Here is a 27,214-nt window from a genome sequence, read left to right on the forward strand (position 1 = left end):
AGCCTGGAGTTTGATATTTCTGTAATCTATGCAAGCCTGCATACCCAGCTTCCTCCCAGTCGAGCTGAGCTCGCAGAGTACGCCTAGACAGAAGGCCTTGGGCCTCTTGCTTTTGCGCCATCTCCCTCCCAACTACAATTAGACCTTCGAGGATCCTGCACACGCCCTGTCATTACACACAACACATTCGACTCTAATTGCTTGCCTAATTGTCTTCCCCTCATTGCTAAGCCCTTTAAAAAGAGGATCCATGTCTGCATTGGTCACCAGGATGTCGCGAAGGCTAAACAAGTGACTGACATGCTGTAGGAGCTCATTTAAGGAGGAATGAATAAGATGAGTAGACGAGGTGTCCACACATCCCAGTTGTCTTGCTGTGGTATCCAGTTTCAGAGGAGGAGGCTCCTTGGTTGCTCTTTTTACTGCTTTCTTTGCTAGTTGCATAGCACTGGAATAGCATGTGTTGTACCATGTAGAGGAGAGTATGTCAGTGGCTCACCCATGTGATGTGGAACATTGGGGATTATCTTGCAGTCTTTTCTTAGACTCCTTCTTTCCTACATTTTGAATTTTACTTGATTATCTAATTAGTACTCAAAATAACAGTGGAAGCATCATGACTTCTACTACCAATAGCTAATATATTGAGTGTTGGCTGTGTGCTGCACCTGGTGCTAGATATTTCACATGGATTCTCATTTTGACTCCCCTGGCAGCTCTAAAAAGTTCCAGATGAGAACGTCAGACCTCAAAGCCTTGAGCCAGCAAGTGTCAGAGCCAGGGAATCCATTCTCGGCCCCATGTCGTGGTGTTAACTCTGATGTACCTGGGAGTCCAGAGGAAATGCAATCTCTTTTTGCTTTCTCTTTCCTAACTTTTCTTTTCATTACTTCATTGTCCATCATTTCTGAACTGCCTCCCATCATTCTCACCTGATCCTGCCAATAGTAAGTACAATGGAAATGTGTCCATGTTCAAATGAAGAAACTGGAGCCTAAGCAAGTGACTTGTCCAGGGCCACTCGTAGTAGTATGCCACAGCTTCCGTTTGGCCACTGGTGGCCTCAAACTGTTTGTTGATTGACTTTAGAAGGTTCCTGTCTGCTTCCCCATAAGCCCTGAGTGCTGTGCGATGAAGACCTAAGACAGAGCGGTGCTCATTCACCTGCATTCCATTTCTCTTAGCAAGAAGTCATTCCAGCTCCCATGATTTTCACCATGAAAGGTCTCCTGTGAGCCCGAGAGAAACATTTTGAAAGAAGTTATTAAGCATTATTAATACAATTACCTGTAACAAAAGACGTAATTTCACTTCTCCACATCTAACAAAGAAATTCATTTGAGGCTTCGGGAGCTGAGCTGGAAAGGCAGAGCTGGTCAGAGTGGGTTCTCCAGTGGGGGGAGTGCAGGCAAGGAGCTGTGCTGGCCGCTTTGTCCTCGGGAACACCTCTGGGCGCCACCTTTCTCGGCCCCTCGTCTCCACGTTCATCCATGCTTCCTTATCTCAGGCACCAAGTCCGTAGTGTTGGCTTATGCCTTCCTCTTACCTGGCCAGGTTCCTGCACAGGTAGCATTGAGAGAACCATTGCTTACAGACAACAAAAGATGACCATGCAAAGACTTGAATGAGAGAGATAAGGGCTGTCCTGATGGATAGAACACTGCTGTGAATTTTTCTCACATCAGTCAAAACAATGAAAAAAGATTGTTACTTATAAAGTGTGGGTCATTGTGTTAATCAGTGCCAGGGCTCTTCAGTAATTTCACTGTTTTTTACTGCACTAGAAGATAAAGTAGCTGAGGGCTGAAATTGCCTGGAATGGGGCAAGGGGAGAGCAGGCGTTTGGTGCAATGAAAGATTCTGCTTGGGGTACCTGCGCCCCGTATTGCAGTGCCTGGGTTCATGTCCTGGCTCCGCATCTGCTTCTAGCTTCCTGCTCATGTGAACCCGAGAGAGAGCAGGTGATGGTTCAGCTACTTGGATCCCTGTTACCCATTTTGGAGGCTCCTGGCTTATTGTGGGTGTTTGTCTACTGAACCAGCAGATGGGAGATTCATTCTCTCTCCATTCAAATGACTTTAATTAATTAATTAATTAAAAGAATAGGGCATGACATAGAATATGTACTTAGTGAATGTTTACTGAATGAGCGAATGATACAGATGAGGTCACTGAAGACGCCGATGGCTAAGTTTCTTGCCCAAGGTCCTATTACTAGCAGGAAGTAAAGGCAGGACTGAAACCCAGGAGTGTCCAACTCTGGAGGTTGTTTTACCTGGTTGCTTGGATTGGCCTCTTTGTGGTTCAGGAGCAATGGCCATTGGAGATCCAAAGGTATTTAAGGAGCTCTTCTCTGAGGTCCAGGAAAAGTAAATTCTTGCCCATTCTTGCTTTTCCATACTGGCCTCTGTTTTTCCAGTCTGTAAAATGCAAACAGTGCTATCTAAGGGTCTAAGGATCCTCAGACTGTGCCCCTGGGCAGGTGTCTGCTTTGTCATCTTCCCATGCTCACTTGGAGTTGGGGTGGGGGTGGGGGGGGTTGCGTGAGTCACCACTCAAGCCCATGAAAAAAGTCACACTCTATTTCCGGGTGTACAAAAATCTCAGGGTGACATAGTCCCCAGCTATCAACAAGCCCCCGCCCTGAAATGAAAGTGGAAGAGAGCAAAGAAAGAAAAACAAAGTAGAGGCATTTGAAGGCTTGGCACAGCTTTTGAGAGAGGGAGGGAGAGAGAGAGAAGGTTGATTGCTATTTCCATTCCTGGGCTTGTGCAGCCTCTAATCTGAAACAGGCACCAGGTTGATAACTGTGCCCAGATCTGATCACTGGCATAGAAGAGCTTAGCTTTTTAAAAGAAGAAAAAAACAGGCGTGTGTCTTTAAAGCCTCTCTTTCATATGATTTTTTTTCCATACTTATTCCGAGGTTACATAGCTGGGGCCTTTGCATCCAGCAAAGGCTTTCTCCCCACCTCTCCCTGGCGCGGGGATTATTGATTTGGAAGGCGAGGCTAATTTACATGTAAATAAATCTCAGCGCCCAGCAGCAGCGTTGGGACGTTGGGACGTCCAGATGCCGCGACTGCCTTGCTGACATCACGGCTTCATTAGCATGCGGAGGATGGGGGCGCTGCTACAGCCGCTTCCCCGGCACCGCCGGCCGCTCAGCCGCCCCCAGTTCTTAGGATTTTTTGGCCGAGCTTCACGTTTCCTGGTTCAGTGGCTTAGGCTCTGCGAGCAGCCCGCTGGTCGCCTCAGGAGCGATTGGTGACACTGAGGCTGGGGTCTGACCTCCCGCAGATTGTCGTGAAGAGGAAACGGGTTCTCAGGAAGGTGGTCGGAGCGCGTCCAGGGGTGGATAGAAGTCACCGTCTCCCCCCTGCTTGGTGAAGTCCCCAGCAGGGTCTGCACCCAGCTGTGCAGTCCTCCCTGGGGGAATGCAGAGAACAGCTCAGCCTGGAGCCTCCCGAGAGCTTCAGGAAGCGTCCAGATTTGAGAAGGGGGTTTGAGAAGATCATGTCTTGCCTGCCCGAGGTCCTGTGTGCGTCCTTGGAAGCCAGACCCGGGGAGAAAGTGAACTGGGGCAATTGACAGGCTCCGGGGTCTGGCGGAAGCTTCTTGGAGACTGGACGTTCCATCCTCCTAGAGGTGGGTAAGGCAGCTGCTCTGATTCCCAAAATGAACAGCAGTGTGTTTTCTCGGAGTAGGGGGAGGGAGGTAGAGCAAGGTCTGGGGTCTTTGCGGGGGTGTGTGGGGAGAAAGGTACTGGGGCTCCATTATCCTGTTCAGGTGGTATTTTGATCCTGTTGACATGTATTAGAAAGTTTCATTGTGGGGTGAAAGCTCGCAGGTATAGGGAGTCCTACAGAAACAGTTGGATCCTGGTGCTTAACATTCATCATTTGCCTTGAAGTACAGCTTTCTTAAAAAAAAGAAGACGGAAAGGGTTAAAAAACAGAGCACCTGGTAGTGTTCCTGCATGGTTGTCATTTCAGCACGTGATGCCAAAAACCATTAGGGGCTCTGAAGAACGGGGGACTTAGCCACTTAGCCAAGACTTCAGGTTAAGAAGTGACTTTCGAATTATTTGCATTTAATTTTAGCTGATGCTTTCAGATTAGCAATGGTGACGGAGCCTCGGAATATGACTGTAGCCAGTGGAAACATATGATTCAGTTTGTTCTCCCCATGGAGTCTCTAAGGAGCCTTCATAGTTCTCACTCTTGGTTTCCCCCAAAAAAGCCAATCACAGCATTACTAATTTGCTGTGGAGGTCTTGCAATGAAATACAGATTTTTAATCCCGTTATTCTTTGTTATGTGATCTGGGACGATGCTGGGGTCCAAGAGGACTCTGAAGAACTATAAATAATCAGGGCTGGGCCGAATCACCCTGGGTAAGTGATCTGTACCAGATGCAATGCCATCCGCCGGTCCAAGCGTGGCTCTTGTATAACTTAGACACATAAATGATTTCCCCAGTGAGGTTCTGCTTCCAGTATCAACGCGTGCATGAGCTCTGTGTGCTGTGAATATACAGACAGGCACTGCCTGCACTGAATCTGCAGATTGTGTGGCTGCGTGCGATGTGCTTTGCTGGAACGCCTCTTCCAAAAAAGTGTTTTAAACCATCTCGGTGAGACTTTAAATGAAGCAGCCTCGCCTCCTTGCGAGAGGCCGGCTTGGCTGCTCTCCTGCTCCCCAGAAGGCTGGCTGCCTGCTGATGGTTTTCACAGATGGGTCAGGATGCTTGTCCCCCAGGGCTCCAGAGCCACTCACAACTTTGACAGAATTACCATATTCTGGAAATTTGGATTTTAATGCCTTCTCGAATGCTCGGAAACATTTTGCCTTTCCATCCAATGCTCTTTGCCCCCTTGGGAATTCTTTTCTTAATGTGAAAATTAAAACGTACTGGCTCCATTGGGCATTGCAGCTTGTAAACTGCCATGGGGCAGCCAGGAATGGTAAAATAGCTTTGTTGACCATGGTGTGATTGTAAAGGTTTACCCATGCGGGATCGGAATGGGTGAGGGCTTGTAACAGAAATACAGGAGGGATGCTGTAGTTATGGAAGGTTAAGGAGTCAGAGAAGGACTTAGAGGTTGCCTGGTATGAGATGGTGTTTACCCATGGCTCAGAAACAGCTGAAGATTCTGAGAGCTGCCTCTTGGATCATTGATCCATGTCTGGAAAATGGGGAGAACCACAGAACCTATAGGCAGGGTGGTGGGTGCCAGGATTTCATGAGATGACCTGTGAAAAACACAACCAGGTGGTAGGTGTTCAGTAAATGTTCCTTGCTATTATTGTTGCTTTCACTGTTGCTTTCTGTGATTATTGTTTAAGTGTTGCTGTTGAAAACAAGGTAACTATTGAAAAGGGGGCATGTTTGTATCTGTTTGCCTGCAGAGAGGTTCTAGTAACAAAAGAGATTCCATCCCTAGGACCTACTCCATCCAAGCCATCCTCACCCAAAGCAACATTTCCATCCTTGGATTGAGTTGGCATGCTGAAGTACGTGATTCATGACTTCAGTCTTTTGCAGCACTCAAAGGGACCAGGAGGTGTAATGAAAAGCGTTTAGGATAAGGGGGATCAGCACAGCACACAAGGCTTCCTGGGCTGGGGGCTGACAAGTCACAGGTACAAAGCTGCAGGGTCCAAATTGGAATCCGTGCATTTCTGGGTTTGTGTGTGGCTCGGCTACGCGTGTGAGAGGCAGCCCCTTTTTGTTTTTCCTTCTCCTCGGTGCACTCACTGGGCATCTTCCCGGCCAGCCAGGGAGGCTGTTCGGTGTGTGCTTCGCTGGCTGGGTGCCTCCTCGAGGTCCAAGGCTGAACTGAGGCCACCATTTGAATGGCTTCAGCTTCCAGGTTAGTGTTAAGGGAGAGGAATATGTCTCCCCGGACACCTGCCCGTGGCCCCGTCCTCTCTGCCTTTTTGTATTGTGTCCCCTACCAGGCTGTGGCTTTGCCACGTTTGTGATCTGCTGTTGCGCTGGTCAGCATGCTTCAGCCACAGAGCTGGACAGTTGCTTTCCCTGTTCTCTGGTCTTTTTTTTTTTAATGGAATTTCAATGTATGGAATCTAAAAGACAAAAAATGAATTAGGGAAGGGCATGTGGAACAGATGTCAAGATGCCAACTTCTCGTAGCGGGGTGCCTGGGTTCCTGTGGATGCACACGCTGTGAGGCAGCAAGTCGTGGCTCAAGTACTTGGGTCCCTCCACCTAGATGGGAGACTTGGATTGAGGGCTGGACTCTTGGCTTCAGCCTGGCTCAGCTCTGGCTGTTTTGGGCATTTAGGGGAGTGAACCAGTGCATAGGAAATCTCTGTCCATCTCTCTGCTTTACAAATAAATAATAATTAAAGTTTGAAAGTGCATGAAAGGAGCCTGCTAGAAAATTCTTTAACAAGAAACCTGGAATAAAGAGGTGATAATTCCTGAGGCTGCTAATCTTTAGTGGAGTTGTGTTTTTTCCCGGACAGTAATATTTATCCCTCAATAATCCCCCACCTGCATTGCCTCCTGAATTTACGTGTGAGCTTGGGAAAACTGCCCACCGTCTCTGAACTTTGGTTTCCCATATGAGTATTGGAGGTGCTCTCCCCTGAATGCGTGGGGCTGCTGTGAAAATAACGGCTGTTATGCCTTTGCCTGGTTCCTGGTACTTAGCCAGCATTGGGCCTTATTTCCTTAGGGTGTTGATGGTATTTATTGTTTCGCTGTAATCCCAACCTGTGAACAACAGGGGGCACTCATTTTAATACACATTTGTTGGAGAGACTAAAGGCCCAGGACGAAAATAACCCTCAATGACAGCTGGTGCAGATGCTGGTACCCAGTCTAGTGCTGCTTCTACTACACTGAGGTTCCAAACGCTCAAGTGTGAGAAGGGCTGCGAACTACCCAGCTGCATTGCCTGCCTTCAATTAGCAGAAACCTCTGTATTCAGAAGCCTCCGGGAGTCCAAAGACTGTGTCCTTCAAATAGAAATTGTAGCTAGGAGCTTTCTTTGGTGCTTGAAGATCCACTGAAGCCTTTCGCTTTCCACTGCCAGCATGGTTGGTGCTGCTTGTGACTGGGCAACTGCCAGACACGCTAAGAAGCTTGGAGAAGAGGCATTGGCAAAACCAGTTTTCCTGGTGGGTGCTCTGGTGACACCTCTCTTTGCTCTGATTCCACCCTGAAGATGTTTTAAATGAAGCATTGTGGTTTTCATAGTCTGCCTGCCTCTGTGTGTGTCCCCATCCCCATGTGTTTGTGTGTCTACACATGTGTATGTGTGCGTTTGAATCTCCACTGGGCACTTGGCCACTTCAGAGACTTGATTTTCTTTCTCCTTCAGGCCTATTATTGGAGCAGTTAGTTATCTGGAGTCTAAAAACCAGAGACTTGCTTGTTCTGTTATTTCCCTGGAGATAAGGTTGGGGGGGGGGGGGCAAGGCTAGAGAGAGGTAGAGGGAAGTGGAGAGAGAGAGAGAGAGAGAGAGAGAGAGAGAGAGAGAGAGAGAATGAAAGTGGAGACGTTTAGGAGAAAGGGTGGGTGAGGGAGGGGAAAGAAGACAGAATGGGGAGCAGCTGGGAGAATATCAGAGCCGACTCCAATCCACCATGGAAGTACAAAGCTGAAGGTTCCCTTTGGGTAAAGTCACAGCTTAAGACAGGAGCCTCTATCGCCACTCACTGAAAACTCCTTTCTCCATCTGCCTAACAAAACTCCAAGTGAAGCCACTTTCGATCCTAAAACGCCCCTGATGACTCAACACAGCACATGTTCCCCACTGGTGCTCCGTGGACCATCTTGAAAAGTGCATTCACGGAAGACAGCTTGTTTTCAAGTACAGTGTGAGCCTGCCTTTGCTTGGTGGGTGTAGAGTGAACTTAGAGCACATGTTTGGCTCTGAAGTCTGTAAAAATCTACTTGGCTGAGCTGAAGATTCAGATGTGAGAGCCGATGGCGAAGAAGATGAAACTTAACACTCTAGAGGCACAGAATCCAGAGATGTCCCTGGTTGGAAGCAGGGGCATGGAGGGATCTAGGGGTGGCCTTGTTTGAGAAAGAATTCCCAGTCATGCTCTATCCGAATAGTGGAGCAAACCCCAACAGAAGAAAGGAACAATGCAGAATTGTGAGATTCTGCCTTCTTCCTGATGCTAGAATGAGGGAACTTCATCAAGTTCATAGAAAATAGAATTAAAAGATGGGTTTAAAAAGCTTTTATGAAGATTTATTTTTTATCGATTTGAAAGGCAGAGTTATAGAATGAGGAGGAGAGACAGAGAGAAAGGAATCTTCTATCCACTGTTCACTCCCCTAATGGCCAGAATAGCCAGGGCTGAGCCAGGCTGAAGTCAGGACCCAGGAGTTTTATCTAGGTCTCCCACGTGGGTGCAGAGGCCCAAGCACTTGGGCCATCTTCCGCTGCCTTCCCAGGTGCATTAGCAGGGAGCTGGATTGCAAGTGGAACAGCAGCTGGGACTTGAACCAGTGCCCATATGGGACACTGGTGTCAGATCTAGGGGCTTAGCCTTCTATGCCACAACACCAGCCCCGGTTTAAAACTTTCTGAAATTCGTTCATAGGTAGGGTTTTTGAAAAGTTCAAGGAACATGTGTATGATGAAAAAACAATGCATGGGGTTCAGGGTTTCAGAAATGTTTGCAATAAAATAAGCTTCCCTTTTACTTTCACTTACCATGAGCTTTCTGAAGCACTCTTGCGTTTGAGCGGTGCCATGTAAACCATCCTGGGGTGCTGGTGGACAGCAGGAGCCCCTTATCTCTTAGGATGGGAAGGAGAGGGTCTCCCGGTTGGGTCTTGGATGTATTAGCTCCAGCCTATCTCAGATGAGCAGTGTGGACTTCAATTACCTCCCTTGACCTTGAGGCCTCTCCCCTCCTTGGCTCCTTAGAATGAAACTTTATAAATATTTGTCAGGCTTCAGAGCAACTAGGACAGGGACTCTGAGTAGTTCATTTCGCCTGGGCAGGATGCCACTTTTCCAGCTCTATTCTTGGCATCCGTTCATCATTTAGGAAGCCCTGGAGATGCTTGTTTGTGGAAGTTCCAGGGCTCCGCTGAGAAACAGCCAGAGTTTGTGTGGTCACAAAATCAGGTGTGGTGTGAGGGTAGCTGTCATGTATGGGAGTGCCTGTTTTGAGTTCTGTGTGTCTGTATATAGTCTCCGTGTTCATGTTTGTGAGGATGTGTAGAGTAGTAACTCATGGATTGAGCACGCACTGTGGGCTAACGTGCATGAAGATGCTTTACATACTTAAATAATTCTTGCAGCAACCATGCAGCTAATAATTGAGAAACCAAGAATCCTAGGGATTAAGTAACTTGCTGAGGTTTAACACAGACTGTAATGAGTGAAGCTGGGATTCATACCTGGACTATTCATTGTCCAAAGCCTGAATGACATCCACCATGCTAGGTAGGCCTCCATACACTTTTTACCGTAATGTCCTGTTAGTGTTACCTTATTTTCCTTCTAGATCTTCTCTATGGAAACCTCATTCAAGAAGCGCCTCTTTCTTTGGCTGTTAAAATATTTCTGGTTTGGGTAGACATCTGATCTAGCGACTAAGATGCCAGCATCCCACACTGGAGGGCTTGGGTTTGTTTCCCAGTTCTGGCTCCTGACTCCAGCTTCCTGCTAAATGTGCATCCCAAGGAGCAGCCATAGTGGCCCAAGTTACTGGATTCACGCTACCCATGTGAGAGAGCTGGAATGAATGCCTGGCCTCCAGGTTCAGTCCTTGCTGGGGGAGTGGGGACGACTGTTGTGGACTTTGGGGAAGTGAACCGGAGAATAGGACCTCTTTCTGTGTGCATTTCTCTGTCCCACCCCCCGTTCTCAAATACCTTTTTTAAAAATTCAGAAAAGAGTATTTTTGGTTGACCTTTGGTAAGATTGGAGACATTTAAGAGAATGTGAGAAGTGTGGAAGAGAACTTGGTGTTTTCTCTACCTAGTGCTCTGAGTATGGCTCTCAGGATAGAAGTGTGGGGTTGGATGCAAAATCAGGGAGACAGAATGTGCTGAGGAGTGAGAACTGCAGGCCCATGGAAGATGCACTTGGCTGGGCTGGAGGCACCATGGGAGGTGCCGCAGGGCTGCCCCTGTGGCTGTGGGCACAGCCTTTTGCGTCTAGAAAGAGGAGCAGGCCTGTTGTGCTTGGTCCCCAATTGTGAGCACATTGAGTTCGAACTAAAATATCTTCTCTTTCTGATGTCAGTTCTTTCATCTCTAACCCCAGAGTCCTGAATCAGACGCTCTAAGGGTTCTCCTCCAGCCTGAATGCTGATGAGTGTGAACTTTGAGAATGAATCCAGCCTTGTCAATGCCAGGATGTGGGATGTGGGTTGCCATGTCAGCTGCCCTTGGCAGGGATCTAAAAGGTCAGGATGATGTCGGGGTCTGACCTGCCTGAGTTGTAAAGATGTACAGGAGAGGAGCACCTGGCACCCCAGAGGGTGGCCCTGGGCCTCCTGGAAGCACAGCTGACCTTCGTCTGTTTCATCCTGCTTAGGAGGGAGTGGCAGAGGGCAGAGTGTGTGTTGCTCACTTGCTCCCAGAGCTGTCCAGGTGTGCCTTGTGAATCCAAGCATCCCACCACGGGCTGGGGACTCACCTTGTCATGAATGGGCCTACACCTGGGGTGTGGCTGAGATGCAGATTCTGCCTCTTTCACAAACCCTTGGTGATGCTGACCTTGCTGCTTCTCAGTCGCCTTTGTAATAGGCAGAGAGACAGGACTCTACAGCAGGGGTGGGGAACGCCGGGCCCGCAGGCCATATGAGGCTCATGCAATCATTTGGTCTGGCCCTGGCAAGGCCACCACAGGCAGGAATTGAAATTCAGGAGATCCACAGCAAACTGATTTTTAAGTTGAGAATTTTATGTGGCTCACGAATTATGTTATAAATATCCAAATGGCTCTGGGCAGAAAAAAGGTTCCCCACCCCTGTTCTATGGGAGAGTAAACGTGACTCAGTTCAGAAAGTCTGAATTTTGTCTTTGCTTATTCGAATAAACCTCAGTGAATTCCCTTAGCTGCTCTGTGACTCAGTTTCTCCATCTGCAAATAAACTAATAATTATTAATAATTAATAGCCAATAATTAATAACTATAATCATAGCCAACACGGAATGAATGCTTCCTGGCTGCCAGGCACCGTGCTCACTGTTTTATGTGCTGTATGATATTCAATCCTCATCTTAGGACGTGGATTCTGTTCTTATCTGCATTCTGCAGTGAGCACACAGAGGTTGAATACATCACCCAAAGTGACACAGCTAGTGAATGGCCAGGCTGGGGTTTGAATTCACACCATGGGACTCTGGGTTCTTCAGGAATGCCTCTCAGAGATCATAGATGTGAAAGATCTTGGGACTTACTATGTGTGTGTGTTGTTTACATACATATACTTATAAATATTTGGAGGACTTGAGATGGGAAGAAGTAGATATTTCCCCTGTGAGGTTGTATTGTTTTAAGTAAAAAAAAAAAAAAAAAAAAAAAAGTTGTTTCCATTTATATAAAGTCAACTGTTGTGTGAAGTGTGGCATATCCTGGTGTTTTTTCTGTGAGGTGCCTTTCCTGGCAAGCAGCTGGGTGTGGTACCCAAGAGGAACATTGAAGGAATAGGAGTCTGGCTACCTAGGTTTCTAGTTACTTAGAATTGAAGCCCAGTTTGTTTTCAGCCTTGGTTTTGCTAATGTGGGCAATCTACCAGACCCATTTTCTGCTTTAAAGTGAAGAGCAGGATATACCTGGCTATGTTAACCCAACCGAGTGTACCTCATGATTCAGGATGTGACAGCCAGCCCCGGTATTGTCCTGGAGGTGAATTCCCAGTGAACCTACTGTGGAAGGGCAAGTTAGAAGAGGTTAATGATGAACTTGATCTGATGTTGGTGACTGTCACCTCACTGGGCGGGAAGCTGTGATCTGGCAGGACAAAGAGATGTCTATTTTATATATGTATTTATTTAGCCTCACTCCTCCTTGTAAGTTCCCTAGACTTTTTTTTTTTAATCTGGACAGTAGAAGAAGTCATCTCTAGAGAAAATTATTTCCCATTGACTTAATGACTCTTTATTCGAAAAGTCCTGACCCTTCGATTAATATTGGCAAGTACATGCCAACATCACCATGCCCCAGTCTCCCTTGTGCATTGCAGACCTCACTAATGAGCAGCATATTCTTTCTGTGAAGCCCCAACACAACTTCAGAATCCTTCTCACCACAGAACTCCAAGCAGCCTGTACCCTTAAGTTGGCCCCGGAGATTTAACCTGCCTGCCATGTGTATCCTTGAATAGTCTCTGAAAGTTGGTCCTCTTTCCAATTTAGTGAGTATGTATTGCCAGGGCCGCTGAAAAGAAGTCCAATTTTCCACTCATTCTGCCTTTTATTCAGTATATTTTTATTCTGTCTTCTAAATGTGGATGAATTTTAGTTGGATGAATTTTTGCTTAATTAAGATTTTAATAGATTTCTTTCTCTGGGATATGCATGCTGATATTTTCATTAGTTCAGTGACCAGCGTGCTATTAAGGCTCTTGTCACTTTGCATAACTATGGACGTGCTGGGTCTTTATCCTGCTTTCCTGCTGTGCTGTTCTAGAAGTACCTGGTTTCCAATGCACTGGTTCCTTAGGTGTCCTCTGGGAAGTTCAGCCATTGGTTACTTGGCCCGTGCATATGGAATGACTGCTCCTGGCTCGGTGACTGCATGGCCTTTGCTAAATTCTCCTGCCAGCTTATCCATCAAGATTCAAGGCTGTGTTTACATCACTGCCTGAGTCTATTACTCATAATGTCAGTTGTTCATCCTTTCAGAAGTGGCCTGGAAAGCCAACAGGAACAGAAGCTGGCCACGATTGGAAAGGGGGCTCCACCATGCTACCTGTGCTGATTGGGCCTCTGTGAAACACCTGTCTCATTAGGAAGCCTGGGAAGATACAAGACAGATAATTCACGTGCTCCTTTCTCAACAACGAGGGCTTCCGTTCTTGCCAGAATCTAGGCATCTGAGAGGTGAATAGGTGGAAAGCAGCTTCATGCCTGGGCTTGATGGATCAGAAAGTTTGAACCAGCCTGCCTTCGTTTTGTTCATTTGGCTGCCTAACTGGCTGCCTCCTGTGCTCTGCCCTTGTGATGCTTAAAATGTGTTGTAAATCCTGCACCACTGAGTTGCTGAGACGCAGCATCCTAAATGGTGACAATGATATCATGCGCTATTTTGAATTTTTAAAACATCGCAGAGAGAGAGAGAGAGAAAGAGAAATAGCAGCTGAGCACCTGCGAGATACAAGGCGCAGATTTTGGCCCTGTGGGTAATTTAAAATATCAGAAGGTTTTTGAGATTTACCCAGTTCTCTAAACCAGATGTTTGTAACTTCGGAATCCAGGCGCACCAGAGGACCACAGAGGGTTGATGAATTGCCTTAAATTAAATGCAGTAAATTTGCCATGAATTTACATACAAGCATACATCAAAAAGTTTGTGGCAAATATCTAAGTGATAAGTTTATTTTGGTGCACTTTCGAAATTGTACATATAAGAGGTCCTCAAAAAGTTCATGGAAAATGCATATTATTTTAAAAAGTGTGCATGGATTTCAAAATCATTTGCACCCAATAAGCTTATTTGTAACTTCCATGTTTCCGTGAAGTTTTCGAAGTACCTGTATGTTCATTGTTTAAGGGCAAGTATGCAAACTTTAAGTGAATTCTGAGAAGCATGTGGTCACCCAGGAGGTTAAGAAATACTAGGAAAAATGGTGAATTCTTTTCATTTTTAAAGATGTATTTTATTTATTTGAAAGGCAGAGTGACAGAGAGGGACAGGCATACAGGCAGAGAGAGAGAGAGAGCGCGCGCGAGCGAGCAAGCGAGCGAGCTTCCATCTATTGGTTCACTCCCCAAATGCTCCCAACAGCCGGGGGTAGGGCAGGCCAAAGCCAGGAGCCAGGAACACATACTGAGTCTCTCATGTGGGTGGCAGAGGCCCAAGTACTCCCAGCATTGTCCAGTGATTTCCAGGTGTATTGAGTAGGGAGCTAGATGGGAAGTGGAGCATCCAGGACTCAAACCAGTGCCCCAGTATGGGATGTCACAAGAGGTGGCTCAACCTGCCACCCCACAATGCAAACTCTAGGGTGCTGGGTTATTGTAAACGCATGCAGAGAAAGCTCTGGCTGAATAGGGGACTGAAAAACAATTCTTCTGCCTTTGGAAATACAATGCTTTTCTACATGACTACCTAGGATCTGTCCTGGAGCCTTGTCCACCTGGAAGGAGAGAATTACCTGATTCTCTTCCATTTTACAGATGAGTAAATTGAGGGCTGTGGTTTCTAATGCCAAAGCCATATGAGTTCTTGTTTTTTCCAGAATTTTTTTTATTGCTCATTTAGTAATGTAACACTGTTATGAACATTCATTTTGGGCCAGGCCAGAATTTTTCAGTGTTTCTATACTCAAGACATTCTTTTAAACTTTGGACATTTTGCAATACATGTAACAAAATACATTGCACTGTAGTTCCAGTACCTTCTGAGAAGTCATGCATCCTCTCCTACCCTACTTTCCTCTTTTATGTACTTTGAATAGAGGACAAGGGCAGTCTTCCTCCGGTGTGGTCTTGGTGACTCACGAATGTCGTCTACATTTTTGCCATCATTATAACAAAATACATTTTCAGTTATGGTAGAAGATACATATTTTTAAAAACTAAGATTTACACATGGATCAGGGTTTTTTTTATTATTATTGTTTGTTTTTGGCATGGTTTTGTAGCCCACTGATTGAAAACTTCCAAGCTCAATTTTTTAGACTGGAGATTAAGAAGTTGAAAAAATGTAAAGCTACTTATTGAATGCTTATTTTGTTCTAAATATAAGATAAGATCCCCCCCCCCCAACTTAGGGAATTCATATTGCAGTGGGGAAATCCTGGAAGAGACACATCGACAAGCAAAATAATTCTGATAGTGACAATTGTAAGAACGAAACATTGAGAGGTTACCAGGATAGAATGTGAATGAAAAGGGGAGGTAAGCCATTTGTTGTCCTTGGTGAAGCTGACTTTAGAGTGGTGACAAGAATAATGAAAAGTAGGCAAATCAGAGAGAGCTGGGGGAAGAATGTTTCAGAGTCCCTGCAGAGATCCTAAGAGAGGGAGATAGCTTTGGTGAGTTCAAGGGACAAATAAAGACTGCCATGGTAGAAGCATGATCAGCAAGATGGGGAGACAAGATGAAGTTGGAGAGGGAGGGGCATGGGCCATGATTAAGGAGTTTGTGCTTCATTCTCATTGCGGGGGGAAGCCAGCAGGCATGTTGAGTGGGAGAGTTTAGAGTACTTGTCATGGTTTTGAAAACAAGCTGTGGTGGAAATCAGATTGGGTGGAAGCTGGAAGTTGAGAATGGGCTGCTGGAGCAGTGGAGGAAGCAGGGGTTGGTGAACTGTGCTAGGGGAGTAACGTCCGAGAAGGTGAGGAGAGGTGGTGAGCGGTGACTGAGACTCTTCCAGGCACCAAGGAAGTGCACGGTCTGGGCAGCTGGTTGGGTGGGTGTTGCTTGAGGAGGGCCTGGAAGGGAAGCGTCAAGGAGCCATAGAGTCCTTTACCCAGCACCTTGTCCAAGCTGATCATCACACATTTTTAAATGTTTGCAAAACATGGTCCTCCTGTCGACCATGTGAATTCAATTAATCCAGGGCTTCTTTCCAATCAACCATGAAACCAGGAAATGTTATTTTCTTGCTATAGATTCCCTTCCTTCCCTGCCTGCTGGGGGAGAAGGAAACCAGTTGTGGCTCAGAACACAACCACAAGACACCGTTCCCCAGATCCAGCTTGATGACAGGAAGTCAGCATCTTGCCTTTTTTTTTTTTTTTTTTTTTTTTTTTTTTTTTTTTTTTTTGCCTGTCCGTCCTGTGGGAAATACTCAGACTTGGGTTTGGGTTTGCTTTTTCCCTTGGACTTGACTAAAGCCAGGTCTCTCCTGAAAATCATGGCTTTCCCTGTTGTGTCTAACTCAATCTGAATTGAGGGCTTTACGTCCAACATCAGTATTTGGTCAACACCCAATTTCTTGATGCTCTCGTTTTGCAAGTCCACTGGGGTCGCCTTGAGCCTTTGGCCTCGTTCACTGACAAACAAGGATTTCTGGGAAGTTTTGCTTTGAGTCCTCCAGAACAGATATTAAAGGGCCCCTGTCAGGTTTTGAAGGGTGTGACCATTGCCAGAATCCCCGCAAGCTGAACCCCTGAGGGGTACCACTGCCAGCTGGCATGCGTCCACGCAAGAGATGGCTGCGTTTCTGTGGTTCTCTGTGTATGGAGCTGGCCGCGTTCCCCTGGATGAAAGGCGGCCTAATATAAACTGAAAATGTTATTAATAAGCAGCCACTTAAGAATTTCCTATGACTTGCCAGTGAGTTGGGGGCCTCTCTGTGACCAGGGAGAACAGCACAGCTTGTTGTACTTGGGTTAAGGGACCAGGGTGGTTAGACTGAAGGAGCTCACAAGGACGTTCGGTGTTTGGTGAAGGGCGTTGGGTGTGTTCCATAAACTCTGGGAGCCTGGGTTGTCCCATCCCACCTAGGATAATTATGTCATTCTCATCGCCTAGTGTGGTTGCAGGATTCAATACAAAATGCTCAGAAAGTGCTTAGCACAGACCCCAGGAGATGCTCAGAGAATGCATTCCTAAAAAGAAAAATCAGAGAAATTTCACCCCCAGAAATGGAACCCGGTGGACTTGAACTCCCCTAGGTCGGGGAACAGAAGCATGGACTAGGAGTTGGAGGCACTTCCCGCGCTTAGTAGCAGCAGCCACAGCACTTGCCTTCTCTGAACTTCACTTTCTGCGTCTGTGAATAATCCTGCTCTTCCAACTTGTAGAGGATATTGGCAATTCAGCCTTTCCTCAAGTGTAGGGGCTTGGTAAGCTCGAAACTACTTGATTAGCCCCAGAGATCATTGGTTTACTGTGTAATCTGTCTACTGTATTGTATCTTGTTATGAAGCTTATTTGGAGCTGGCACTATGATGCAGTGGATGAAGCTGTTGCCCACAACATCAGCATCCCCTATGAGTGCTGGTTTCAACACCGCTGCTCCACTTCCAATCCAGCTTCCTGCTAGTGTGCCTGGGAAAGCGGTGGAAGATGCCTAAGTACTTAAGCCCCTGTTACCCACATGGGAGGCTCAGATGGAGTTCCAGGTTCCTGACTTGGGCCAGGCCCAGCCATAGATGTTGTGGCTGTGTGGGGAATGAACCAAAGGATGGAAGACCTCTCTCTATTTTTCTCTCCCTCTCTCTCTCTCTGCCTCCCTTCTTCCCTCCCTTCTCCCTCTCCCCTGCCCCCTTCCCTTCCTCACCCCTCAGCACTGTCTCCCCCTTTCCCTTTGTAGCTCTGCCTTTCAAATAAATAAATAAAACTTTTTAAAAAAAGTCATTTGTGTGACCTTGAAAATCAAAAGCATGGTGTAGTATATATAATCCTTTGGTAGGAGTAGGAACAGGAGTCAAATTACATAGCTCATTCTAGCACAGTTTTAGTTATACACTGATTGTTCAGTAACAGTTGATAGGAAGGAATTGTTTGCCACCAAAGCTGTTTTCCATTGACCTCTGTCTGCCTTAACATTAGTACATCAGTAGGATCTAGACTGACCTTCACAGAACAAGAATCCTGAGTACTTTTCTGTCTTTTGTTTCATCATACCAAGCATGTTGCAAGTGTTACTTAATCCTAATGGCCTCTCGATGAAGTGACAGGATTAGAACTTAAACCCAATAACTAATAGAGTACCTGAAAGGTAATCTATAGAAGTGAAATCGACACTTTGAGATGTGAAGACTTTAACAGCCCTTGTCTCGGCCGGCCAGCACCGCGGCTCAATAGGCTAATCCTCCGCCTGCGGCGCCAGCACACCAGGTTCTAGTCCCGGTCGGGGCATCAGATTCTGTCCCAGTTGCCCCTCTTTCAGGCCAGCTCTCTGCTGTGGCCCGGGAATGCAGTGGAGGATGGCCCAAGTACTTGGGCCCTGCACCCCATGGGAGACCAGGAGAAGCACCTGGCTCCTGCCTTCAGATCAGCGTGGTGCTGATCTGGAAGGTGAACCAACGGCAAAGGAAGACCTTTCTGTCTGTCTGTCTCTCTCTTACTGTCCACTTTGCCTGTCAAAAAAAAAAAAAAAAAAAAAAAAAAAAAGCCCTTGTCTCAACTGTTGAGGAACAGGTTGTTTTTTTTCCCCATACTATGTGTTGAACTCTGTACGTAGTGTAAGATTAATCTTATTGTATAAAGTTAATTGAAAATAGATCTTAGTAAAAAATAAGAATGGGAATAGGAGAGGGAGGAGGAAGAAGGGCAGGAGTGTGGGTGGGAGGGATGCTAGGTTGGGAAGAATCATCATTTTCCTAAATTTGTATTTCTGAAGTGCATGAAGTTTGTATACCTTAAATAAAAGCTTTCTGGGAAAAAAAAAAAAAAAGAACTTGAACCCAAGTACTGTGACTGCAGAATCTAAGAATATAATCCACTGCCATCTCCTGCCTTTAACTGCTCAGGGGGAATTTAATGTCTCAAACCTTATCTACATTTGTTTAGTCCACCTCTTCACAAAAGAGATAGAGACTAAACAAGTACTTCTACAGGTGGCATGGAAGAAAGAGGCCAACAAGGAGGTGTTTTGTAATCTTCCCTTTCTCTGTAGAGTTGGGAGGTGAGAAGTCATAGGGTCCATTTTGCACTTGCTGTTTTCCCTGAAGGACTCGTCTGGAAAGAAAGGACTCTTGGAACTTGCTCTGCCAAATATCCCACGAAGCACAAACGTGCATGCCATAAAATCACAGTGATTGACAGGTGGATGAAGTGAAGTGAAAGAATTTATCCCAAAGGAGTCACCCATTCTCTCCACCTTGTTTTTAGCAGAGCAGTAGGTCTGACAGGCAGCTCAGAACCTCAGAGCTCCTCTAGATGCACATGGCCCCTTGTAGGGATGCAGTGATGCAGATAGCAGTGTTGCCATGGAGACACCATCAGTGGCCAAGCTCTTCTCCTTTGAGGACTTGCTCCATCTTCTCATCATGATGCTGAATTAGCTGTCTGTGTGATTGGTAGGCAGATTCCTTGCTGCCTTGCAAATGCCTTTACACAAAGCCAACATTCTTCACTGTGGATTACACGTGTGGTTCATCAGGTACCATCTTGTCCCCATCCCAATAACCTGATGGCACCATGCGCTTTCCCGCTTAGAAACCTGCTTAGCAACTTCAGGTCCAGCTTCCTCAAGGAACCACTCCTATCACCCAGGAAACCCTGTAGCATAAGTGTGTGGCCCATGAATAGTGACCAAACACACTCTTGCTACTCTCCAATTTGTCTGTTTGCTTTAAGTTTTTTATTTTGAAGAAGTGCCGTGTTATATAGAAGTCATGGTAAGAGTACAGTGAACTCCCATATGCCATTCTAGATTTTTCTGTTAACATTTTGCTGCATTTGTGCTTCTTGTCTTATCTCTCCCTTTTTTTCTCTTCCTTTCTTCCATGTTTTTGTTATTATTAATTTTAACCATCTGAGAATAAACTGCAAACATCATCCTTTCTCTGTATGCATTTCAGTATCTTGCTCCTCATTGCAAGAACGTTGTCCTAAATATCCCCAGAAGTACTCTCAACTTTGACATTTAAGATGTAGCCCTTAGTGGGCTTATCTCTATATCCTAGTCAGACAGGGACTTCTGAATGTTTGTTTAGTTTTAACCCCTTGTGACACCTGCCACAATGCATAGTGGATGTCCAGAGAATTATTGTTTAATCAATGATGCTACCTGCAATAAATATTGCAGCATTGCTCTCCTTCCACGTCAGAACCCACCATTCTAGGGTGCTCTGACATGTGGTTCTTGCAGTAATAGCAACTGCAACTTTATTCTTTAAGCTGTAGCTTTTGTGTTGCATCTGGACTGGACCAAAGGGCCCCGGAATTATCCTCAGCGCATGAGAATTGGGTTAGGAGTTGGTGGATAAGTCCCCATGCCTCCTGGACTCTGATGTGTACCTTCTCTGAAGAATGTTCTGGAATATCTCCCACAGGTCCTCCGCGGGCATGAGTCCTGGTTGCCCAAAGCTATAATTTGTTCGTTAGTTCACTGTGTGCTGGCTTCTTGCCCTCAGGCCTTCTTAGGATCATCACACACATGTCTTGATGTGCAGATACCTTCTGGGGGTCTGATTCTGGGGAAACTCAGTCTAAGCTATTGCCTGCGCCTCCATTACTGAGGCATCATATTTGTAAATCAAAGATATATTGAAAAGATGTATTTCTGTGCAAAAGTCACCCAGGGTGCTGGTTTTAAGGCAATGTGTTTCCACTACTCAAAAATTATAAGACAGCTTCATCTGAAGCAGGGCACTGGGTGTATTTCCTCTTCGAAATGTGGGTTGGCAACTTAAAAAGAGGAAATAATTATCGCTGAAAAATTATCCTGCCCCAACTTTAGCCACCCCTGAGAGAGAGGAGCTCCTCTTCATGCAGATGGCCAGAGCCGCTGGGGCCTGGGCGGGAGGGAGGGAGCTGGGCAGGACCAGGCAGCATGGTTTTGGCACTGAGTAGGCACCAGCCTCTTACCCAGCTGGCCCCGTCACGGTCTCCACCCCTTAGCTTCTGTGTTTATGAGGAAACCTTCTTTCCTTTCTCACAGAGATAGGAATCTCACTTCCAGACATGGAAAGTATCAGGGTTCATGCCTGGGTTCTTTATTCAGACGGAACATTTGCCAAAAAGGGAGAAAAACAAAGTATTGTATTGAGCGGGGGAATGAAGGACCCAGTGAGGCTGCCAATCTCAGGATACGCTGACGTCCAGCACAGAGGGATGTAGGGATTCCAAGGAAAAGAGACCGGGGGAGAATGCAAGAACTTTCTTACGCCCACTGAGATGGCACCGTCCCCTGAGTTTCACAGTTGGGCTTGGGCTTTGGGACAAGCAGTGGCCCAGCCAGTTTGGTCACTGCCATCAGCGCAAACAGTGCAGGAGACAAGAGAGGCTACAATGGCACCTCCTGAGCGTGACTCAGGCTCCTTGCCCTCTGCCTGGAAAGCTTCCCTGGTGTTCCTTACAGGTGATCGCGAGCAACTCGGGTGTCCCATCATGGGCAGACCTGACCTCACCCACCCCCAGTCCCTCTCGCTCTGGTTTCCCTGTTCAGTTTCTCTCCTAATGGTTACCACGCTCTGTAAACGGCAGAGTGTGTCTGTCTGTGTGCTTGGATGTTGTCTTTCTTTCTTGGCTGCAAGCTCTGTGAGGGTAGGAATACTGTCTGGCTTTATTAATGTTGTGGGTCCAGCACTTTAGTGCAGTGCCTCGTAAGCGGTGGGTGCTCAGGCAGTGTGGTTTGATTGGTTAGAGGTTGATGGGTTGGTTGATTGGCAGGTGGGTTGGTTGGATGGATAGATGCATTCATGCCTGGGCAAAAATAAGGAAGCAACAGTTATTCATTCTACCTTAAAGCGTTGGTCTTGGAGCCAGGTAACGCAAGTTCTCATCTGCCTAACTTGTGGTCAAGTCCCTTACGAGTTTATGTTTTAAATTTTTGTATCTGTGAAATGGATTAGAATGTCAGCTTTTCAGGACTGATGAGAGTGAATAAATGAGATAAACTGTGTGAAAATAATGTGAATATTAAGAATCCTCCCTAAATGTAAGCCCTTAGATGAAGAGCAGAAGCCAGCTGCCCCGTTTACCCCTTACCTGCACTTTGCCAGAACAAAGTCAGCGTCCCGGAAATCAGACCTGCCCCCAGGCACCCTGTATCCTGTAAGGCCTGGAACACTGCCCAGCCTCCGCAGGTACACAGCTCTTGCCTCCTGCCTCCGACCTTCTGATCCCACACTTGTGTTCGGGGAGGGGTAGGAACTGAAGACCTAGGTGTGGTCCCATGATGAAGTGACGACCCATGCAGCCTTGCGGAGGACAGCATAGGCTCTTTGTGACAGCTCAGTTTTAACACCTCTGACTCATTCAAGGCAGGGTTGTCACAGCAATATCCGCGGACAGGCAGACCTGGTTTCCAGTTCTTACTGGCTCAGTCGAGCCCCATAGGGGAATGTTTTTTTTTTTTTTTTAATCTAACAAAACCCACTATCTTTATTCAGTTATTTCTTCTGTGCAGCCTATAGTCCAGTAAAAACCCTCTTTGCCAAGACCTTCAATACCTCCTAAAACCTGGGAAAGGTATTACCGAGGGAAGTAAACTTGAAAAGAATGCTTGGCTTGGTTCAGGCTGGCGCTTTGCATGTGGGCGAAGAGTTGTTGCTCTCGTTGGGAACTCAAGGAAATTGGGCAACAGAGCAGACTGAGAAAGTCGGACTCCTGCCCAGCTCCTCCTGAGTCAGCCCTTCCCAAGGCGATCCATTAGGTGGTTTGAAGTGATGTAAGTTATCGCGGCATTGGCCAGTACGGCACTGATGTACAAAGTCGCAATTCAGAGCCAAGTCTTAGTGGTTTTAAATTATCCATGCCCCATCTCCCTCCACTTGCACAGAAAATTGAAAGTTGATAGTTATTGAAATCTGGTTTTCAGATGTTTTTTATCTAAGGGACCTCAGTTTAACTCTGTGATACCCGTAAATACAGATGCGATTCCCACGACGGCACTATCTTCCCTGCCATGTGAGTAAATTTTTGATCCTGCTACAGGGCACCAGATCAGAACAGAGCCACTTATCTGGATTGAATAATGCACATGTCTTTGCTGGGAATGTTGTGTGTGCATGTGTGGGTGGCTCTGGCTCATGTCTTGTCATTCCGGGCCAGAGTCGTGTCCCCTGGCTCTCACTGGTGGGGAACACATCGAATGAAGTCTGCTCTCCAGTTTCTTCTAACTAAGGGAACAGAGCACCAGCAGCTGTTTCTGGTTAATGGTGATTATCTTTGGGATTGCGAGTGTTTTGAAATTTTTTTCCTCCCTCTTGCTTATCTGCAAGTCCTGACTTTTTTTTCTACATCAATTATATATTGCTTTCTTTTAAGGATAAGGAAGCAGTAACTTTAAATGAGAGTATAAATATAACAAGGAAGAAAATGTTTCCCCTTTTGCTCTTTATTATTAAGAAGAAAAAAAGAGGGTTTTTAAAAAAATTTTTTGTCTCTAGTGAGCTAGAAGCATGGAAGAATTTAAAGACCTAGACCACATCTGTTGTTTAGCAGAATGTTACAGAGGCCTTGGGTTAGTTTGGCTCTTTGTCTTTCTTTTTCCCCCACACCTGACCTCTGCTACCTAGGGCATTGCCTTGTAAAGGAGGACATTGTGCATTCTTCCTCGGTGGCTTGGCTTGTGCTGGGCTGACCCAGTCTTTAAGCTGTCTTCCCTTTGAGTCTGTTCGTGAATGTGACCTGAACCTGATCTGACCATGAACTTGGGACAGAGGATCCCCTTCCACAGGGGAAGAAGACAGATGGCAGGTCTGTTATCTCAAGACCAAGACCACTGGAGTCCTGCCTTTCACCAGCACCTTTCCACACACATGCCCCAGGTGGTATCCAGCTGCAGGTTGTCTTTGTGATTCAAGAGCTAAGATGAGCATTTGGGAAGGATGGCATGGGTCTCCTGGAACAGTCTGAAAGATGCACATCACCCACAGGTGCGGAGACCATCGGGTACACGAGGAGAACTCACAGGGGCTTTCAGACCACACTGAGACATTGCAGAACAGGGTCCTCCAAGTGTGCCCGAGAGTGCCTACATCCCAACCAGCTGGCCTACTGCTCAAAATGCACATTCCTGGGTCCTGCCTCGGGACTACCCAGTCAGAGTCGCTGGGTGCCCTCACGACTCCCCAGGCAACTCTATCTAATGTGTTGGCATCCAGATACACAATTCCCCAGGATGGAATCTTATAAGTAGAGTTTCTGGAATAGGAATTAAAACCCAGCGGCAGCCTCTGAATTTGTTTTCTTTCTTTTTGTCAAATTATCAAGCATTCACTTGACATTTTTGAACCTTCTAGACGTGGGTTCTGGAAGTCTGGGGAGTTTTTTGACCTTCCAACTTGTATCTTTGGAATCCTGTGGATCTTAGGACGATGAAGGAGCCTGGCATTTAGGAAGGGGATTGGGCATGAGAGGAGTTGGGCTTGAGGTCCCATCTCTGACATCAGTTTTTAAGCCCTGTTTTAGATACTGGATTTCCACATATGAGTTCCTTAATAACAGTCTTTTTCCCTCTCATTAGAAACAAGGGGGAGGTAAAAAGAGAAGAGGAGGGAAGGGAAAAACAGAGACAGACTTCATAATGTTCACAGTCCCAGTCAAATCTGCATGTCTCCAGTTTCCAACTTGAACTCGTCGTAGATCCTGTTAGAAAGGAGGAGCCCCCTTTTTGCCTTCACCCTCCGCAAAATAAGACCTTGTGGCTCAGGGTTCAGTGTTGTAAATAACCTGTCAACATTGCAGGGGATGATTCTCCCCACCTCCTTTCCCCTTCCTGGTCCATGAAGATGAAGCCTTCCCTGCCACAGCGAGTGTGTTAATTGGTAGCAATTGTTAGTCACTCTCCACGCGGTGTGGTTGCTGCTCTGCATCACCTGGGTGCCCCGAGACATTCAGCGTGGGCCTCTACCCACTGGCGTTTGTATCTGGGGCAGAGCCCACTGTGGCTCCTGAAATGTGGAAGCAAATGATGTACTAGCCGCAGCTTAGGCATGAGGGGTCTGTGGGGGTTGTTTGAGGGTGGAGGCAGAGAAGGAGGGGAGACTACAGCATCTCCACTCTGAATCATGCCTATTCCTGGGAAACTTGTCATTCACAAACCCAATTACGTGCAGGTGGAATGTCAACTCTGACAGAATGAAACCATCGTGCCCCTTCTGTGTGTGTGTTTAATGAAATCCTGCTTTACCAGCAGCTCCTAGTTTCATAAATGTCTATTAAAGAAAAAAAGGCCAAATCCTCTATTTCCCCACACACTCCTGAATGTGCTCCATTCAGGTGCAAAGCTTTCATCAAGGTGTTGAAGGAGAGAGCTGTTTGGTGTTGCAGTGCACGGGTTGCCGCAGTGGGAGAGAGCCGTGGGCCTCCCGGGAAATCCTTTTGCCCTCTGACCCTCTGCTTTTTTCTGAATGTCTGGGCCTTGGGTTCCCAATTTGTAAACGGAGGTTATTAAATTAGCCTTTGAGGAGTCTGCCGTGGAATCTCTCGAAGAGTGAACATTCCTTTGCAAATAAAAATGCCTTGCCACTGGGCCGCCTGTTAATTATAAATGAGGAATAGAAGGCAGACAGGGAAAATTGATAAGACCCCCACGAATTTGACTTATTTTTGACCTTTGTTTTTTGGTTTTTTTTTTCTCATTGATTTTGCTTTTGGGGGAGGGAGTTTGTTGTTCAGGAGTCAAAGAACATTCTGCAGTTGGAATCATGGGTTTTCTCTAATTTTTCAGTTCAAGGGCCAGGTCGATCCTGCTTGGAGCCCCTGCTTTGCTCATGAGTCAGTAGTCATTTTGTGCAGGTGCTTCCCTGCTCTGAGCCTTTGTTTCTGGCTCTGGAAAGTGGGTGTAGAGTATCCTTCTTGTCCATGAGCTATAAAGTAAACCCAAAGCGGGGAACAGGGCTCGGAGCACAGTCCCCATGCCAACCCCCCCCCAACACCCGTGTCCTGCTCACTTCCTGCAGATGACCTGGGTGCCCTGAGGCAGTTCGAGAGTGAGCCTCTACCTGCCGGTATTGTGTCTGTGTGGAAGAGCCATCCACAGCACTTGCCACCCTTCCTATGCTGGGGGATTGAATGATCGGTGTGTGGCTTGCTGTGTGTGTCCCCCTCCTGGGAACAGGAGACAGGACTCTGTTTTTTTTGTTGTTGTTGTTGCGGTGATGTCCTAAGTGTTTAGAACCATCCCTGGCACTAGGAGGCATTGGGTAATTGTTTGTTGATTAGCCAGGTGGAGCCTGAGTGCCTTCCCTCTTCCTCTCTCTGTTTATCCCTCTGTGCAGGAGGCTCACTCTGGATCTGAGTCTGCCCTCTTGGGTTTTTGCTTTCTTCTTGCTTGTTGTTTGTGTCTTTTCCTTCTGTTGGAGCGTCACCTCCTTAGATAGTATCCACTTGATGTTAAATATTGTGCTCTCGTGGGGAGATCGTGGTTCACAATCATGTCCTGTTTCCGAGATGAAGAACCAGAGGAGAGGCTGCCAGGCTCTGAACGTAAAGAAGAGATAAGGAGGTGGACGTGCTGACCGCCTGGCTGGATTCGTTCTCACTTTGTACATGTATTGGAATAGTGCACTGTACCCCATAAAGATGTGCGAATGTGTATGTGTATTTCGTGCTCTTCCCTGCATTGCTAAATAAAGGAGCTTCATTCATGGATCCTCTGGGGGACTGAATTGGTAAAAATTCTCCTACATTTTGTTTTAAAAGTATGACTCTCTAGTAAAAAGCATTAGTCACCAGAGGCAGGCAGGCAGGCAGGCAGGCATTTGGCACAGTCAATAAGACAGTACTTGGGACAACCCATCCCGAATCAGAGTTTCTGGATGCAAGTCCTGTCTCTGCTCCGGTCTGATGCCAGCTTTCTGCTAATGCAGACCCTGGAAGGCAGTGGCGATGGCTCAGATACTTGAATTCCTGCTACCCATGGGGGGTACCCAGATAAAGTTGCCAGCTCCCGGTTTCAGCCTGGCCCAACCTTGGCTGTTGCCTGGCGTTGGGGAGTGAACCACCATATAGGAGATCTCTCTGTTTCTGTCTCTCTCCCTTTCAAATAAATAAATAAATAATTTTCAAAAGAAGCATCATCATCCAAAAGCTTACTACATTTTCCCAACCATGTTGAAATTTTTTTCCCCTGAAGTCATATATAGGCATGGAAAGTTCTGCGGTGGGAGGGGGGTGGCAGGGGGTGCTGACTGCCTCCCAGCAGCCCTGTCCTCTTTACAGTAGCTGATAATTTAGGGAGTTACTGTTAAAATGATCTCTGCTATTTTTAACAGCAACAACCAGGGTTTGGGGGGGACTTCTCTGCTTTTGGAGACGTAAACCAGATCCTAGGTGTGCGTTTGGTCTGTGTGTATTTTTGGTTGATGAAAGACAGGAAGAGGGAGAAGCTGACGAGCCTCACTTGGCTGGACTAAACTGGTTTTGTTTCCTTAAATACATTTTTATGTCAAATTTAGGCATGACACGTTAA

The 27,214-nt window shown here is 46.6% G+C and overlaps 1 protein-coding gene across 4 annotated transcripts in view; it reads left to right on the forward strand.

Annotated features, from left to right (window-relative positions):
* Positions 1-27,214, forward strand: part of PRICKLE2 (prickle planar cell polarity protein 2) — a 368,375-nt gene that overhangs the window by 235,071 nt on the left and 106,090 nt on the right. The window contains exon 1 of one of the 4 annotated variants that reach the window (XM_008260883.4): positions 3,114-3,647. The exons of the other annotated variants lie outside the window; for them this stretch is intronic. The gene's annotated coding sequence lies outside the window, so the exon portion shown is untranslated. Of the gene's footprint in view, positions 1-3,113; positions 3,648-27,214 lie in introns of those variants that run through there. 4 annotated transcript variants of the gene reach the window in all.

This window comes from Oryctolagus cuniculus, chromosome 10 (assembly GCF_964237555.1).
Source record: "Oryctolagus cuniculus chromosome 10, mOryCun1.1, whole genome shotgun sequence".
Taxonomy (NCBI): Eukaryota; Metazoa; Chordata; class Mammalia; order Lagomorpha; family Leporidae; genus Oryctolagus; species Oryctolagus cuniculus.